Below are 17,682 nucleotides of genomic sequence, written 5' to 3' on the forward strand. Positions count from 1 at the left end.
AAGAAATGTACTACTACTACTATAATTTTCCATGTTGCTGTATTGAAACAAAAACATTTAATTTTCTGTTTCTTTTGAGCTCCACTGAATAAATTTACTTTCAGTATTAAGAACAGGATTTGGGTCACTTTCTTTCAAAACGTTTGCTGTATTTAGCCGAGTTTAATAAAGAATAACAGCTGAATTGGGTGCAGCGAGTTGGTTTTTCAGTAGAAGTCTCTTGATTTTACTTTTTGTTAAAACTTGGTTGTACTTGGCCGCAGTAAATCAGTCCAAGAGCCACAAATGGCCCCCGAGCCGCACTTTGGACACCCGGGTCTTATGATGAAAACCCCTTCTGTTCCTCAGACTAAAATATAAATTAAAAACGTGGACGGACATGCAGTCATCCTCACTTGTTGGCAGATTTGGAGCCTCATGGATGAGGAGCTGGAAGTTGTTAATCATTGAAGGGAAGGGCGACGCCCAGACCCTCCAGTCTGACACCATCCAGCGTTTTACACCATCGCAGCACAAACTAGGACAATACACTGCAAAAACACAAAATCTCATCCAGTATTTTTGTAGCTTGTAGTAAAAATATCTCGGTAAACTTAAAATAAGACAAAACAAATTTTACAAGTAACTTTTCATAAAGACGTAATAATTCCTTAATATTGATTGTAAAAAAAAAAGTATCGTTTCAGTGAATAACTTTATTGATTTCAACAGAATCCATTTTGCATCTCCTGATAAATCTTATAAAATACTCGGTGCAGATGAAATGCAAATGAATTGAGAATTATGCTTAAAATTATTTTAAAACCTAAACTGCCCAGTTGTGTTTTAAAATTGACTTTGCTGTTTTTATAATCTGCTTTCTGTCTATAAAATTAGACTTAATTTACTTCACGTTTCTGTGTGGAAATTTAAATGTTTTTTTTTTGTTTTCTCTTGGAAAATTACCTTGACACGGCTTTCATTGTGAATAATTGAAAAATTTAACTGAACTGAATATATGAATCGAATTAAACATTAATTTGTCTTCTCAATATTTTATGGTTACAACTGAACCTTCTGCTCCAAACAGAAACTCCTCTGATTTGTTTATGTGATTAGCTGCTAATAAAAACAAAACCACATGTAATATATTAAAATCCTAAACTGCAAAACTTGCTTAACATTTTAGCATTTTGTAAATGTTTTCATATTTTCTCATCAAGAGTTTGTGGATTAAATTGCTGCATGTTTGTCTTCAGTCTGGTGATGTTAAAAAACCTTAAATTAAATAAATCTTTTTGCAGCAGCATCTTCCTTCTGGAAAAAAAACATATGAAGGGAAAGTGAAAAGTTACACATTATTTTTAACTTTAATGAATATTTAAAGTATATACATTTTGGCTGCTCTTCAAAATGGGAAAGACAACACAACGTTAAAGAAAATGTGTTCAAAAAATGTCTTGTTATAAGTGAAATAAGAATTTGTAGCAAAAGGTGAATTTAGGAAGTTAAATTTGTGTTCCAATGAGGCAAAGTAAATAACATTTAAACACGTATTTAACATAATTTTCAGTATTAAAACTGTGATTTTTGTTGTTCTGATTTAAGATTTGAATCTCAAATGTGATATTTTTATTAACTGCAAGGGGGAAATTATCGTACTTAACAGAAATAAAGACTTTAAAACATGAGTTTGTGTGTAATTAATCTAAATAATGTATTTCACCTGGTGATAGATTCGATAATATTCTTTTTTAACGGATGTGATTGAGTACAAGAAGATTCTATAATCCTACTAAACTGAATAAAAGTGACCCGAGAACAGAGCCCTGAGGAACACCACAAATTAAGTTTATTCACTCAGATTCATATTAAACTGACTAAAAAATATCGCTTCACAGCTGCGTAAGTTACAAAATATTTGCATAAAGATTAATTCAGATTAATGTGAGATCTGATATGAATTACTGCAGGATGTACAAAGAAAACTGGATTCCTGTTTGAAAACAGACACATTTATGAACAAAAGTTAATTAATTCTGTTTGAGCACAGCTGATAAAGATCATATTTCACTGACCTGGTAAATATTTAATACTTGATTCCCAAGTTCAACATTTTAAAATCGACTGTATACAAGAAGATTTAATTATCCTTCATCAGTTGAATAAAAGTGACCCGAGAACGGAGCCTTGAAGAACTCCACAATCAAGTTTGTTCACTCAGATTCATCTTAAACTGCCAAAAACATAATTTTACAGACGTGTAAGTTACAGAATATTCACATAAATGTCGATCTGAGATTTTAAATATATCTGAATTACTGCAGGATGTACAAGAAAATAACAAATACATTTATGGACACTTGATACATACAAACGTTAATGAATTCTGTTTGTGCACAGATGATAAAGATGAGATTTTACTGACTGGGTAAATACTTAACACCTGATTCCCATTTTGAAATGAACAACAATTGAAGAAAAGACCCCAAATATTGAATCTAATCTGGTTAGAAACAAAACAAAGTCAACTCATCTTTGACTTTGTTTGTTGACGATCAGGAGAGCGGATCACCACCTGGTTGTTCATACCTGGTTTTTCTCAGTTCTGCTGTGAAGTTTAACAACATAAACGGATCTTTTCACGTGAAAGAAAAGAGAAGAAGAGAAAAGGTGCTTCTGGTTTGTTTCAAAGGCTCCGGTTAACCATCGGGGTCAACGCTGGCATTCAGGCCTCCTGGACACACAAAAACCTAAACGTCAGTCCAAGTCAGTCGGAGCTTTTACTTCTTACCTGCGACCTCTCAGACGACTTGCGCTTTGTCGGAGGGTTTCCAGGGGACGGCTCTTAAAACGGGAGCCCAACTTAAACCAATTAAACCACTGAATAGGCGTCCATAGGCGGATTAATGGAAACCAGTGGCGGTTCAGAGGTGCATCAGTTTCTGACATGAATCGGATGTTACAGTATTGGAATATTAAAGGAGAGCGACACGAAGGAAAACCAAATATAACCGAGTTTCTTTCTTAAAATGTGTCACAGTGCATCCTTGCAGGATTAAACATTCACCTGAAGGCTGCGACCTTTACTGAGCGAGACGTGAATGTGGATAAACACGCTGATGAAACAGGAAATTGGGGGCTAAAAAGTGCAAAATAATCACTGGATGTGAATGTGGCCATTGAAGCTCTGTTTTGGGTCCACTAATGGTCTGCTTCACTGAAGAAGGAGCAGGAATGCTAACCTTCTCACAGCTCCGGCTCAGCGTGTGTGTGTGTGTGTGTCGTCATTATCTTTCTCTGCAAAATAAAAAAAAGGAGGGGGGACTCTATCCTCTATCCCATCCTGTAATGAACAGAGTCCACATATTTATGTTTTTTACCAGAGAACACTTCAAACACAAGAGGGGTTAAAGTAAAGAGAGGGGAGGTCTTTGGAGCATTTTCAATATTTCCCCCCCTGGTCGGCCTGCAGGCCAAGTGAGGGGCTGCTTCTTTACAATAGTCAGGTGACCAGAGGAAAATAGTGTGGCCTTAACAAGCCCAAATTAAAAAAGAACATCATTTTCATTATGCAGTCAAACACAATTACAAGCAAATGTTTTCTCTGTGGAGCTGCCCCTGCTTTCAGGGTCTTTGTCCGCCGCTCTTTAGTGTGTGCAGAGAAAGGCCCCTCTGGTCAATGGGCAGCTGAGTGCCGCGTTCAGCGGAGGCCCACAGCCCAGAATGCGTTTTGTTGGAGGCGCAGCCATACATTTGGAGCAGATTTGTTGAATTAGAGAGCTCAGCGGGAGACGGGGAAAGCGGGGGGTAAGTGATTTGGTGGAGGGAGGGAGAACTTGTTGCTAGGTGACTGACATACAACTGCAGCATGCCAGTTTTCCAGCCTGGCACTCCTTGTCTGTGTTTTTTTTTTTATTCTGCGTGTAACCCTCCCTCCGTCGCTCTTCTCATCAATTCACCTCCTCGTTGTTGAAGTGTTGATAATAAAATGAGGAGGGAAAATAGACAAAAACAGTGAGAAACGCTGGAGGATTTCTACTCAGAACTCAGTCATCAGCTTTTCAACTGCGCTGATGCTTTAAAAACCTCACTGCTGCTAAGTGTTGCAGGCAGGAGGAGAAGCCTTTTTAAGGGGGAAGTAAAGGTGGATCCACTTCTTCTAATATGCCAGTTTGTATAGAATCTGACATAAAGCATTAGCCTCATGGAGACACTTTGCGCTATCAGCAAAATTATGGAAAAAAAAATCTTTTCCCGTGGCTGGTAAGTGACACACAAGGACAGGCAGGATTTTTCTGCGCCTGCAGCGGGTCGTATTGCATCGCTGCCCTTTGAGACTCCATGTTTTTCAGCCTTTGACGTTTGAAAGCGAAAATCTTCATTATCTCAATGCGAAGTGTGGAGATTTGGTGTTTTATTCCTGATGGATTCGTTGAAGTTTCCTGAGAAAACACTTCCTGCGGCTCCGCTCCGCGGCCAGTTCACTGCAAAAACACAAAATTACACCAAGTAGTTGAGTTAAGATTCTAAGGGATCATTTTCATATCAAAAACATTAATGTTCTTGAAGAGCCGGTTGATACAACCAATTCAACTGTTAAAATATCAATAAATAACTGTTGGTTTCATCATTCAGTAAGTGTTTCTTGAAATTAAATCATATTGATCATCTTTTCACACACCATCGTTTCTGTTTTCTTAGCAATTGAAATCACTGAGTAATTTTTGTGATATTTGTGTTAAACGTGACTTTTTTTAATTGCTGTATCAGACATGGACTATAACCTGACATCAAGGCTGAAGCAGCAATCATTTAAACCCAAAGCTTTTGGACAATTTTGAGAAAGATTTCCAGTAAAAATTAGAAACAAATGTGGGTATCTGTTGATTTTGTGTGAACTTTGAGTGAGTTTTGCAGATTTTTTGCCGAGGGCCACATGAAAAGCTGCGGCGTTGAGTTTGACACATTTTCTAGTGTCAATGTCTTACTACACTTGAAATAAGACAGAATTAACTTACAGGTAATTTTTCAGTAAGAAACATGAGTTTGTCTTGAAAGTATCTGTTCTACTGGCATCATTTCACTTAAAATAAGTGGAAAATCTGCATGTTGAACCAAAACTTTTTTTAATATTAGGGAATTTTTGACTTACACTGCAAAAACGGAAAATATTACCAAGCATTTTCTGGTGCAAATATCTTATCATTAAAAGTTTTAGGCAACATATTAAAGCTTATTTTAAGTAAATAATCCCTTAATGTTGATAAAAAGTGGTAGTTACACTAGCAGATTATTTCACTTGTAACAAGACGTTTTTCCCATGTTATCAGTGAAATAATCTGTTAATGGAACTAAAACTTTTTCATCAATATTAAAGAATTATTGACTTAAAAGAAACTCATATTTATGTGAAAAGTCTTGAAAAGTTGTAAGGTGAAAAGTTACTTGTAAGTAATTTCAAGTGTACTAACATATCTGCACTACTAAATCAGAAATACTCGGTAATATTTAGTTGTTTTTTGCAGTGTAAGTGCCCCGTCTAACTCCTGACTGACTGACTCAGCAGTCTGGCCACTTACCCTGTCAACCCATCACTGCCTGTCAGGATGACCCCTGCAGTGAACCGGATTAAGAAGCTGCACGGATTACACTTTTTTACACAACTTGGGCAGATGCCCAGGTCGGCATCAGGTCAGGGGGTGAAAGGCACAGCGACCACATCTCTCTTTTTTTCAAATTTTATTGAGGTTGGAAGTAAAATTTTAGGATTTTGTTTTGGATCATTAACTTATTTGGAAATCTCATTTTGAAATACATAAAACAAAAACTATATAAACGTATGTAATGTTTTAGAACTACACTGCAAAAATTCAAAACCTTAAAGTCCATAATTCCTTAAAACTGATTTAAAAAGCTCCGTTGACAGATTATTTCACGTATAACATGGGAAAATGTTGATATAAGTGAAATAATCTGCCAAGTGAATGAGAACTTTTTCATCAATAATATAACATTTTGCCCAAAAAGATGAGTTTTGTAAGTTAGTTTTGTCTTATTTCTAGTGTTCTAAGATATTTGCACTAGAAAGTGGATCAAAAATACTTGGTAAGATTTTATGTTTTTTGCAGTGTTTAGCTCAAGTAATAGAAACAACAGAAGAAAGTATTATTTAAAAAGTAAAGCTGTGAATATACTTTAAAACAAAACTATGGAGTAAAATTATGGACTAATTTGGACAAGGAGCTGAAAAATGCTGGACTATAAATCTGTTCAAAACACTTGAAACAAATTATTACATCTTATATTCTAATGAGTAAATAATGAGAATAATATATTATTATTATTGTTTATTTAATGTTTGCAGCCATGACAGTTTATTTTGTATTTATTCAGAAAGGAGCAGATTTATACAAGATTTATTTTGTCTTTCTGCTCCCTTTTCACTCGTGTTTGTGAATTAATGATGAATTTTGGTGGATTGATTGATTGATTGATTGATTGATTGATTGATTGATTGATTGATTGATTGGTTGGTTGGTTGGTTGGTTGGTTGGTTGGTTGATTGATTGATTGATTGATTGATTGATTGATTGATTGATTGATTGATTGATTGATTGATTGATAGATACTTCAGTAGAGGGTGCGGATGCAGGAAGAAATACTTCATCCAAGAACAACTAAAAGCAGAAGCTTCACATTCAATTTAACAGCCAAAACTTTGTCAATATTTCTTCTTCTTCCTTCTTTCTTCTTCTTCTTTCTTCTTCTTGTTCTTCTTCTTCTTTTCTCCTCCTCCTCCTTCTCCTCCTCCTACTCAAGTGGCAACATCCGGTTGATGATCGTGCAGAAAAAGTGTTTCCATTGCAGTTTCATTAAATAAACCAGCTTTGAATAAAACGAAATAATCCACCTCAAACTGGTGCCAAAACTTTTCAATAAAAAACGAGAATTTTTCTGAAACTGTTGTTTCCTTTAAGCAAATTTATTATAAAAACGTCAAATTGTGCAATTAAATGGTCAATGTAAGCGCAGATACCGAGTCCCAGTCACACCCTTCGGTTTCTTTTTATTATTATTATTGTTATTATTTCATATGTTTACAGCGCTTTTGTACTCACAGATTTGAATGCATAAAGAGAAGTGAGTGTCGCTGCTGGTGCTGACAATGCTCGGGACGCCTCACCGGCTCACTTTTTGTCTCTGCTCGTCTGAAAAACGTGTTTCGTGTTTTTCAAATATCACATTTTCCATTCAGAGCCTGCAGAAGGGCGGAGGGATTCAGGGTCATCTGGATTTTTGATTTCCTCGTCGGGAGTCGCGTTCATTTGAAGCTGCGCCTGAAGGTCAAAACCGAATCCTCCCCGAGGAAGGAGCCATTGTTGATCCTCGCCTGCACTTTTGTGCCTCCCCTGTTCCTTTTCACCAAGGAAGCGTTTCTTTCTTTGTGCCGCCTTCGGGCTTATGAGACTATCGGAGCACACCTGTGCTCGCAGGAAAATTCCCTTGCTCTCTGTAAAGCTGTATTATTTAGCACAAGGTCGTGACAGTCAGTGTTTCTGAAAGCAATTGGAGCGACGCTACAAACTGTCATCAACCCACCAACGTACAAAAAAAGAGAAACACTGCATGCAAAAGCTGCTGAGATGTTCCTTTTTCGCTCAGTATAGAAGATAATTCTCATCATTTCAGGACTGTGCATCTGAAAGTGAGTCAGAAATCCTAATATTATCTGATTACACTGAGCTTTATGCAAAAATCCAGTTTTCTCTATGAAACCCTTTAAAGGAGCAGTGATTTTTATTTACAAAATATATTTTTTAAATATTTGCTAAAATAAAAAGAGTAATCTTCTCCACCTTGAGCATACTATTAATGCCAGAAGAAATGCACCTGCTCTATCAGAAACAACCAATCAGAGCCAGGAGGAGGGTCTTAATGCTGTCAATCAACCTCATGTACTCACTGCTGAATGTGCTTATAGTGGAGAAACATCTTACTGTTACAGGAAAACCGTTTATCCGTCGTCATCGGTGACTATGCTAACTAGCATTAGCATTCCTGACAGGCTCTGCTAGCTGCAGCGCAACACAAAGCAACTGCCACACAGCGCATGATTGACTGCACTAAGACCCGCCTCCTGGTTCTGATTGGCTGTTTCTTGTTAGCACTGGGAGAAGGCAGAGGAGTAAAATGTTTTCACAGATTATCTGTCTCATAACCTTCTGTCACAAGTTGGAGACAGATTCAGCAAATCTGGAAAAAATCTAAGAGCCCAGTCCAGTGAGAACCTCCTGGTTATTTAATCAAATATTGATTCCTGAGCTCTTCCTGAGTTAAAACATTAGTATTGTTGTTTCTAAATGAATATGAACTTGTTTTCTTTCCATTATTTGAGCTCTGAAAGCACTGCATCTTTTTTGTTATTTTGACCATAAATATAAAATGTTTGCTTTGAATTTCAGAGACATGTTGTCAGTAATTCATAGAATAAAAGAACAATGTTCATTTTACTCAAACATAAACCTATAAAGAGTGAAATCAGAGAAACTGATCATCTTAGTGTCTCTTCATTTTTATTAAGTTTTTAAGGTTAATCAGATTTAGTTGAGAGTTAACTTCTTGTGCCAACACACAGTCCAGGATGCTCTTAAAGATGCAGTATGTAAAAGTAATGCATTTTTGTTTTGTCAATATTGGTAGATTAGTTCACTTATAACAAGACATTTTTCCCATGTTAGACGTGAAATAATCTGCCAATGAAACTAGCACTTTTTCATTAATATTAAAGAATAATTGACTTAAAATAAGCTCCTATGTCTTGTCTGAAAAGTTACTTGTAAGTTAGTTTTGTCTCATCTCAAGTGTGCTGTGATATTTGCACTAAAAACTGGTCCAAAAATACTCGGTAAGATGTTTTTGCAGTGGATCTCTATAAGCTCTTTGATAACTTTTCTGATTATTCTCTTGATTACTTTGTCAGAAATCTTATCTGGTTTCAGGTAAAATTATGTTATTTCCACTTTCGTCTCCAGTTGAGTCTCACTGGAACATCCAGAAGTTTAGAAAACTGTAATCACTGCCAAAAGTATATTTTGCAACTGTGAGGTTTTGTTGTCTGTGAAGGTCTCTGCTTTCACCAATCTTTTCTCTCTTCACTACTTTGGCAATGAGAAATATTTTTGTAGGCCAACTAATAATAAACCAGCTGATAACGAGCTATTCATTTCTAAATACTGTAAGATTTCAAATAATTTATTTCCTTTTGCACATTTTTTTACTTATTCTCCTGTTATGTGGGACAATAAGTGATGATCTGATGAAACCAACATTTAATTTCATTGCTGTAATTCCAATAAAAACAACAGAAAATCAACAAAAAGGATGATAGCTATGACAGCATCAGTGGAAATGGGATTTTTGTTAGGAAGAATGAAATCATGTGCAGTCCTAAAGATCAAGTAGGTTGACCAAAAACCTTCAGGTTTCTACTTACAAAGCAGAAGATGATTTGTTTTGTAAGCAATAATAATAATAATAAAAAAGGTTTCTTCATGAGAAATTAAGGTTTATGAGTCTGGAGATAAATGTGACAGAAAATGAGTGAAATCATGTGGAGAGGGCTGTGGAGTAGAGATATACTCAACATTGACAGATGTGGATAACTTTTGGAAGGTTGAGTGGACTGAAAATATCAAACACATGAAAAACCCAGGCTGACAGACTGAAGGCTGTTTCTGAATCAAAAGGTGGTTCAGCAAAGCAGTAGTTCAAGGTCATGCACACTTACTGCAGATTTTATGTTTCCCCTGAAGAAATCAGTTTGTTTTTCTGTTGAATGGCACAAAATTTGTGTCTAAATAAAGGAGCAAAGCAAATGTTTTTTTTTCAATATCTGACACTTTAAAGGAGGGTTTGTAAAGTTTTGTAGTTCTAATTGTAAACAAAATCAGAGCTCCCCTTAAACGCACAAGGTTATCATAACCTGAAGTCAAGTTTCCCCCAGAGAACTTGCTAAACCCGGAGCTCATGGCGCTACAGCATTCATCCAGCCACCCGCCGTGTTTTTCAGTTTAAAAATGATTAAAGTTGACAGGAAACTTAAAAATATCATCCAATAGTTACGCATTTTTGGAAAACTGGAAGATTCATAAAAGAAATCATTAAAAAAACCTAATAAATTAACAATGCTAAGCCTGGTGGGGGCACAAGTAAAGCCTGGTGGCCCGCCAGGCTTAGGATACACTGAGGGAAACCCTGCTGAAGTGTTTATACTTTGAAAGTTTAATCTGTAGATGCTCTGCAATTGAGACAAACAAAAATAAACAAATATTGGTCTTCGTAAAGCTTCAAGCATCTAAATTATAAGTAAATTAATAAAATATCTGACCTATCGAGCCAAAATATGCCATATTTTAAGATTAATTGAAGGTTATTTCACTGAAACAGTAATAAGATCTCATTTGTTTAGTTTGTTTGGGTTTGAGGTTAAAAGGAAGACATTTTGGGATGTTTTCCCCTCCATGTTCTGCTTGTTTTCCTAAACCTGTGGATGTGAAGGTGTGTGTGTGAGTGTGTGTGTCTGGCACAAACAAAGCAGCATCATTAATTAGCTCAGCTCTGTTCCTGTGCGGACTTTGGTTCTGGGATGATTGGACTAACAGCTGCGTCTCTTTGCAACGCCACCATGCTGCCTTCCAGATCTCAATTCACCCACCGGTTTTTATGACTTTCACCTAATCAGCCTCCCTGCTGCTGATGGATTCTGCTCTGCCAAACTATTTGGCAGCATTTTGATCAAACTGGATGCTGACGGCCTTGGATCCAATTCTTCATGGGTTTTCAATGCACTTATCTCCCATTCATGACTGACTCCAACCTCTGGATCAGACTGATTTGTTGTTTTTTGTGTTACTCAGCTGAAACTGTCTCTCTAATTCAGCACAGATTTGTTTTTGATCATGCATTCTTTACTCAGATATCATAATTTCTCAGTGTTCTGTGTTTTCTTCCAGCTTTCTCATTTACACTGACCCCAATCCCCAGCATGCCTGTTAAGTAGACTGATTTAATCTTCCCTGGCAGGAGCACCGGGAGCACCCCTCTGCTCACCCTCCAAACATGCATTTTTAATCACTATATTAAGATGTCACATAACAGTCTGAGCTCATCAGCGATGCCGTTGGCCAAAGCGAATATGGATTCAGCTGTTTAGAGTAGTATCAGAGCCCCAGCCTGCCAGCTATCAGAGGATAATCACTGAATGATGATGTGTAAAATGTTTTTCTAACATATAAAAAGCGAAAGGGACGCCTCGGCTGCATACAGAATGACTTATTTGTGCGTTTGGATGTCATATTTTGTTCTGCGTGATCGGCGTAGCTCTGTTTACCCAATCGTTAACGTTTAGCCGTTACGTGTGCGATGCGTCGGATCGATGCTAAGCTAAGCGGAAGTTGCCTTCGTTGTAAACAACCGTTCTCCTCTGAGAAAAGACAGAAGTGCCGAAACAAACAACATGGCTGTTAATGTTAATTAAATATTTGGAAGCGGAGCTAACGAGATCTGAACGGCTTAGTTGACTTCGTCCGCTGCTAAAACTACAAATAGACTACAACTCTAAAACAGCGCAGAAAATCAACGTCATTACGTCACAACTTCTCCTCTGTTCACTGATTGGCTCGGCTGAAATTCTACCGGAAAAATACACTTCGATAAATATATAACACGACCTGTATGAAATGATAATGAAATTACCTACTAATGCATGTTAAACTGTTTGTAACTTTTATATTTTTTTCATATTTATTAAAACTGCCGTGTTAGTATAATACGAGTATAATACCTAATTTCCCCTTTGGATTAATAAAGTATATTTGAATTTGAATTGAGACAGGAAATCTGAAAAATTTCGAGCTCCTCTGCCTTCCCCGAGTCCGCAGTGCTTAACCAATCAGAGACAGGAGGAGGGTCTTACTGCTGTCAATCATGCATGTGTGCACCTCCTCTCCTGTATTTCAGACAGAGAGAGAAGAGAAAGAAGACCTAAAAAAAAAAACAGGAAATCAAACTAAAAAACATTCTGAAAAAAAAATGTATTTAAAAAAAATTAAATGGTAGAAAGACAAGACAGAGCAGAGAAGAGAGATTAGAATTGAGTGGAATTGCATTGGAAAGCAATGTGCAGGCTGCAGAAGAACAGGAAGTTGCAAGGAAACCATTTGACTCAATCTTCTCAAGGTCTCTGAAGGCTCCGCGGGGCCTTGTCCTTGCAGCACAAGCCTGCTGAGGCCGCCGAGAGGGGCCGTGTGCGGATAAATATTTGAGCATGTGCGAGTGGCGAAAGAGATATGACTGTCAGCCTGTCAGTTGTGTTTGGAGTCCCGACATCAAGCGGGGACCTGCTCGGTGACACCCGTTAACTCGAGCAATGACATCAACACACATGCACATTTCTCCCTCACCCCGGCTCACACAAAGCCCTCTCAGCTCCCCGCTGTCACAGGCATCACCCTCTAGGTACAGTGGTGAGCATTACGCACACAGAGATCAGCTCTGCCTTCTCCTGCCTCTACCTAGACGATTCCCTTCATCCTAATGAGCTCTGTCAGCATGGCATTTGACATAAGCCATCAATAAAGCACAGATGACAGACATTAGGAGTCCAGAAAATACAGGCTGCATGCCCAGCTCCTGCCCTTCACAGCGAAGGCAACTCCCACGTTAGTGTTGGTGCTCCTTTTAAACACATTTCCTCATCATGAAGGATATTTCACCTGATATTACTTCAGCAGTCTTGCTTTTGGGAGATTTTGCAATCGAGCTGCATGCTTGTGTCTGAAACGATTAATCGTATTTAGCTAATTTAGAAATCGGTTAATTGTTTACTGGAGTGTTCTCAGAAAGAGGCCTTTTTCTGAAAAATAACATTGAGAGCAGAAATTAAGCTGAAATAACTATTCATTTTGCCTATAAGATTAAAAAAATTTTCAGCCAAAAATTCTCAAGTGGCGTAATTTTAGCTTTACCTGGTTAAAATTTACTAAACAAATGCCGTGTTGTTGCATGGCGACGTTTTGCAGTTCGGGGGACATGAGTCGTAAACATTTTTCCTCATCATAAAGGATATTTTACATGTTTTTTACTTCAGCAGGCTTGTTTTTTGCAGGTTTTGCAATCGAGCTGCATGCCTGCACATGTCAAGCATGCAGGGTTGAAACGATTAATCACGATCAACTAATTTAGTAATCGATTAATCGTTTACTGGAGTTATGTTATTTTTTCTGAAAAAAACCCCCAAACATATTCAGAGCAGAAATGAATCCAAAAATAAATATACATTTTGGATTTAAGATGAAAAAATATCTTAGCTTAAACTCCTCTGCTAAAACTATATGTTGTTGCGTTTATGCAATAAAATGTTTGCTTCCTTATTTAAAAAGGAATTGAATTATTTATTTATTTGTATTATTAAATGATTTTCCTAATATAGTATAAAAAGGCTGATGTAGTTAAAGGAAAAATCGGCAGAATGTGAAATATTTTTATTCGATTACTCGATTAATCGTCAAATAATCGTTAGTTGCAGCCCTGATCTTAACCAGTATTATTCAAACATGCTGCATCCTGCAACTTTATTCAGAAAAGCATATCAGTTTTCAAAAGGCGCTGAGTGTCTTTGTGCAGACCTGAGCGAGTCTCTGAAATGAGCCTCACTGCAACACTAAATTATAGCATTTAATAGAAACTAATCAGCTTACTCAAGTCCTTTGGATCACTGTGGCATACATGCAGGAGTAAAGCATTTACTATAAACTGATTCTTTCGTCAAGGTGAAGTCAGTGCCCTCTGAGTCTGAGTCTCTCTCTCTCTCAGATAATGGGCACTTGAGATGTTTTTATAGATTTTTTTTAAGCCTGTCACACTTCCTGCATGTATATCGCTGATGTTAGACATAAATAACACGATACATGAAAAGAAATAAATAAATCCAAGGTGCCATGTGGGAAGGAGAAAGGGCCTCTTCCTCACACACGGCGCGTTAAGGCGCACACGTCCTAAAGAAAAATGTGTAAATGTCACTGTTGGAAGAAGCTGTGATAGTGCAGACAAAAGAGCAAAGTGTGTTGCTAGAAGACATTTATTGAAAGCTGTGTGTGTGTGTGTGTGTGTGTGTGTGAGTGTGTGTTGACTTTGAGGCGAAGAGGCTCTTAGACAATGTGAAGTGGAGGTGAGGCTCAGGCGGTCGTGGCTGCGGCGTTGCGACCTGCAGCCGCGGCTCACATATCCTGTGGCCGCCTGGCAGCGAAAGAGCTCTGACCATGATGGGTTTTGACTTCTGTCACCTTTCAGTGTCGTCAAGAAGATCTGATCACAAGGACCGCTGCTTATTTATTTGATTATTTTTATTTGACTCTATTTTACCTAGCGTCCTCCACCAGGATGCAAAGCGGGGGAAAAAAGACGGCTGGAATTGAGGCACCACAAAAGAAGAGAAAAGCTTTGCTGTTCAGTGTTTGTGCACAAAAGCCTTCCTGCTTAAACGCCTGGTCTCTGCGCCTCCTCTCTTGCTGGTGCTACAGTAGAAACACCCTCACTATTCGCAGGTGTCAGAATAGAGTTGAATAAATGACTAAATTTCTCGTGGCTGTGATGTGATGTTCAGTTTTATTATTATTTTATTTTCGCGGCGGCGTCCTGATCGGTTCTAAATTGTGTCAGTGTTTAGAGTGGTGTGTGGGCGGCTGCATGCTTTTATTCATCCCACTGTCTTGTCACGTAAAATCTGCAATCCATCCACACATGTTACTCATTCCTATATATTTACAGTCGCGTTCAATAAGTTAGAATATTACTGAAAAGTTCAATTATTTCAGTGAACCGGTTCACATCATGCGCCTTAATTACACTCAGACTGATATCTGCAAGCATCAATGTACTTATTTTAGTTATTTATGATGATTTCCTGCTTACAGTTAATGACATTCTGCTTACACTGATAGATTTGATTAAGTTTACGTTTCTTTTTATTGGTATGATTTCATATTAGATCTTTAATGTCATGTTTTCATCTTAATTTGCAGAAATACATGCCTAAAAATCTATGCGATAATTTTGTGTGGTGAATTGAGTTACTGCAACAAATCAACTTTTCCATAATATTCACATGTATTGAACATGCATGTATTTCATGACTTTACTTTCCAGAATCTGGAAGCAAACCAGCACAACACAGGTGTGTACTTTCATAAACTGATCTCTTATAATCTTCCAGGACTTATTTTAGATTAATTACATGCAGATTACTGTTTGTAAGCTTTTATATATGGTAATTTTGATGATTTTCCGTTGCTTAAGATTAGAATATTACATCAAATGACATTCAATTGCAATAATAAAATATACAGAAACATGTATCAAGCTCTGGAAAAAAAATTAAGAGAACACTTAAAATGATCAGTTCCTCTGATTTCACTTTTTATTGGTTTATGTTTGAGTAAAATGAACATTATTTTTATTTTATGAACTATTGACAACATGTCTTTGAAATTTCAAGCAAATATTTTGTATTTATTTGCAGAAAATGAGAAATGGTCAAAGTAACAACAAAGATGCAGAGCTTTCAGAGCTGAAATAATGCAAAGAAAACAAGTTCATATTCATTTAGAAAGAATAAAACTAATGTTTTCACTCAGAAAGAGTTCAGAAATCAGAATTTGGAGGAATAACCAGGAGGTTTTCAATGGGGTTCAGTGCAGTGGGCTCTTCATTGTTTTCATATATATTTATATATATATATAAACCATGTGGTCAACCGTTCCTGATTACCATCCTGCCATGTTGGCTTTGACTAACACAACGTTGCTTCATACCCACAAGCACTTTGTTGTCTGAGTTCTATATAGGTGATGTTATACGTCTGTTCATTTGTAATTTCTGCTCTTTCTGTTGCTCTTACACAAACACTCACAAATGCAGGCTGGATAAAGTGCTGCACTGTGCACCATGCACTCCCCCTAGTTTCATTTAGCCCTTTATCTGGCCAGAAATTGACTGCATTCAAGAGTGGAATGGATGTAATAATTGCATGCGCTCTGTAACATGCTCTACAAATGTGTTTTTTGAAGGAAAAAAAAGGGTAGGTTTCAAGGTATTACTAATGGCTTTCTGCCAAGGATTCAAGGCCCTTTCTTACTGTATTGTTTGTTTGCAGCAGTCAAACGGAGCCTCCCTCCGTCGTGTTTCCAACCGGCGGTGAAGATGGAGCTTTGAGATTCTGGAAAAGAAAAAAAGCACACACACACACACACACACACACACACACACACACACACACACACACACACACACACACACACACACACACACACACACACACACACACACACACACACACACACACTCAATTCGGCGTTTCAATTTTGAGCGGCATGACAAAAGGAGAATTTCAGTGAAGTTACGTTTACAGGCAACAGATGGTTGGTAAGACCTTTTGTAATATGCAGGAACCCTGCAGAGATTTACACAAGAGAAAATCTCTTTGACCCAGGACCAATGTGTTTGTGTGATCTAACCAAAATATACCTATTTTAACAGGAGCTTTGCAAACACTTCAGCATGAATAAGCCGCTGTTCCAAGCATAACAGCGTTTAACCATTTAAACCATGCAACAGCAGCGTATTAGTTTAGCAGAAGTCGGATTTCATTTGCTTTGATTGTTAGGAAAGTAGCTGAGCTGGTCAGTGCACTGCAAAAACACCAAATCTCACCAAGTGTTTTTTAAATAAGACAAAACTAACTTATAAGTAACTTTACAGCAAGATGTATGAGCTTGTTTGGAGTCAGTAATTCAGTAATATTTGTGAAAAAGTTCTTGTTCCACTGGAATATTGTTTTTCCCATATGGTTCAGGAAATAATCTGCCAGTGATCTGTTCATTTTCATCAATATTTAGGAATTTCTTACTTACAATAACCTCCAGTGTCTTGCTGAAAAGTTACTTGTTAATTTTTTCTTATTCAAAGTGAACTAATGTATTTGCACTAAACCAGACCAAAAGTCCTTGATTTGGTGTTTTTTCACTGCAGATCTTAAACACTTTTTACTTTATTTAGAAGTCGAATACTTTCACATAGTTTCACATAAATGGCATTTCCTGTTAAGTTCATGATACAAAACAACTCATACAAATTTAACTTCAGTCTCAACCAACTTGAAAAAACAGGATATGTTTTAAATCCAGATGCTTGTACATATCGCCCCCCTATGCCAATGCCGACCTGGGCATCTGCCCAAGTTGTGTCTAAGCAGGACTGCACTGCAAAAAGATAAAATCTTACCAATAATTTGGGTCTAGTTTGTAGTGCAAATATCTTACTTCACTTTAATTAGACAAAACTGACTTGAAAGTAACTTTCTTGCAAGATATAAGAGCTTGTTTTAGGTAAATAATTCCTTAATATTGATTTTTAAAACTAGTACTAGTTCCACTGGAAGATTTTTTCCTTATAAGCAAACATTTTCTAAACTTTTTCACTCCTATGTCTTACTCAAAAAGCGACTGATAACCAGTAGCTTTTGGACAAAGTACCCAAAAATTGTACTCAAGTAAAAGTAGCGCTACTTCAATATATTTTTATTCCAGTCATAATAAAAAGTAGCCGTCCAAGAGATTACTTAAGTAAAAGTAAAAAAGTATTTGA

The sequence above is a fragment of the Poecilia reticulata genome, chromosome 22, assembly GCF_904066995.2.
Source record: "Poecilia reticulata chromosome 22, P_reticulata-male-v2, whole genome shotgun sequence".
Taxonomy (NCBI): Eukaryota; Metazoa; Chordata; class Actinopteri; order Cyprinodontiformes; family Poeciliidae; genus Poecilia; species Poecilia reticulata.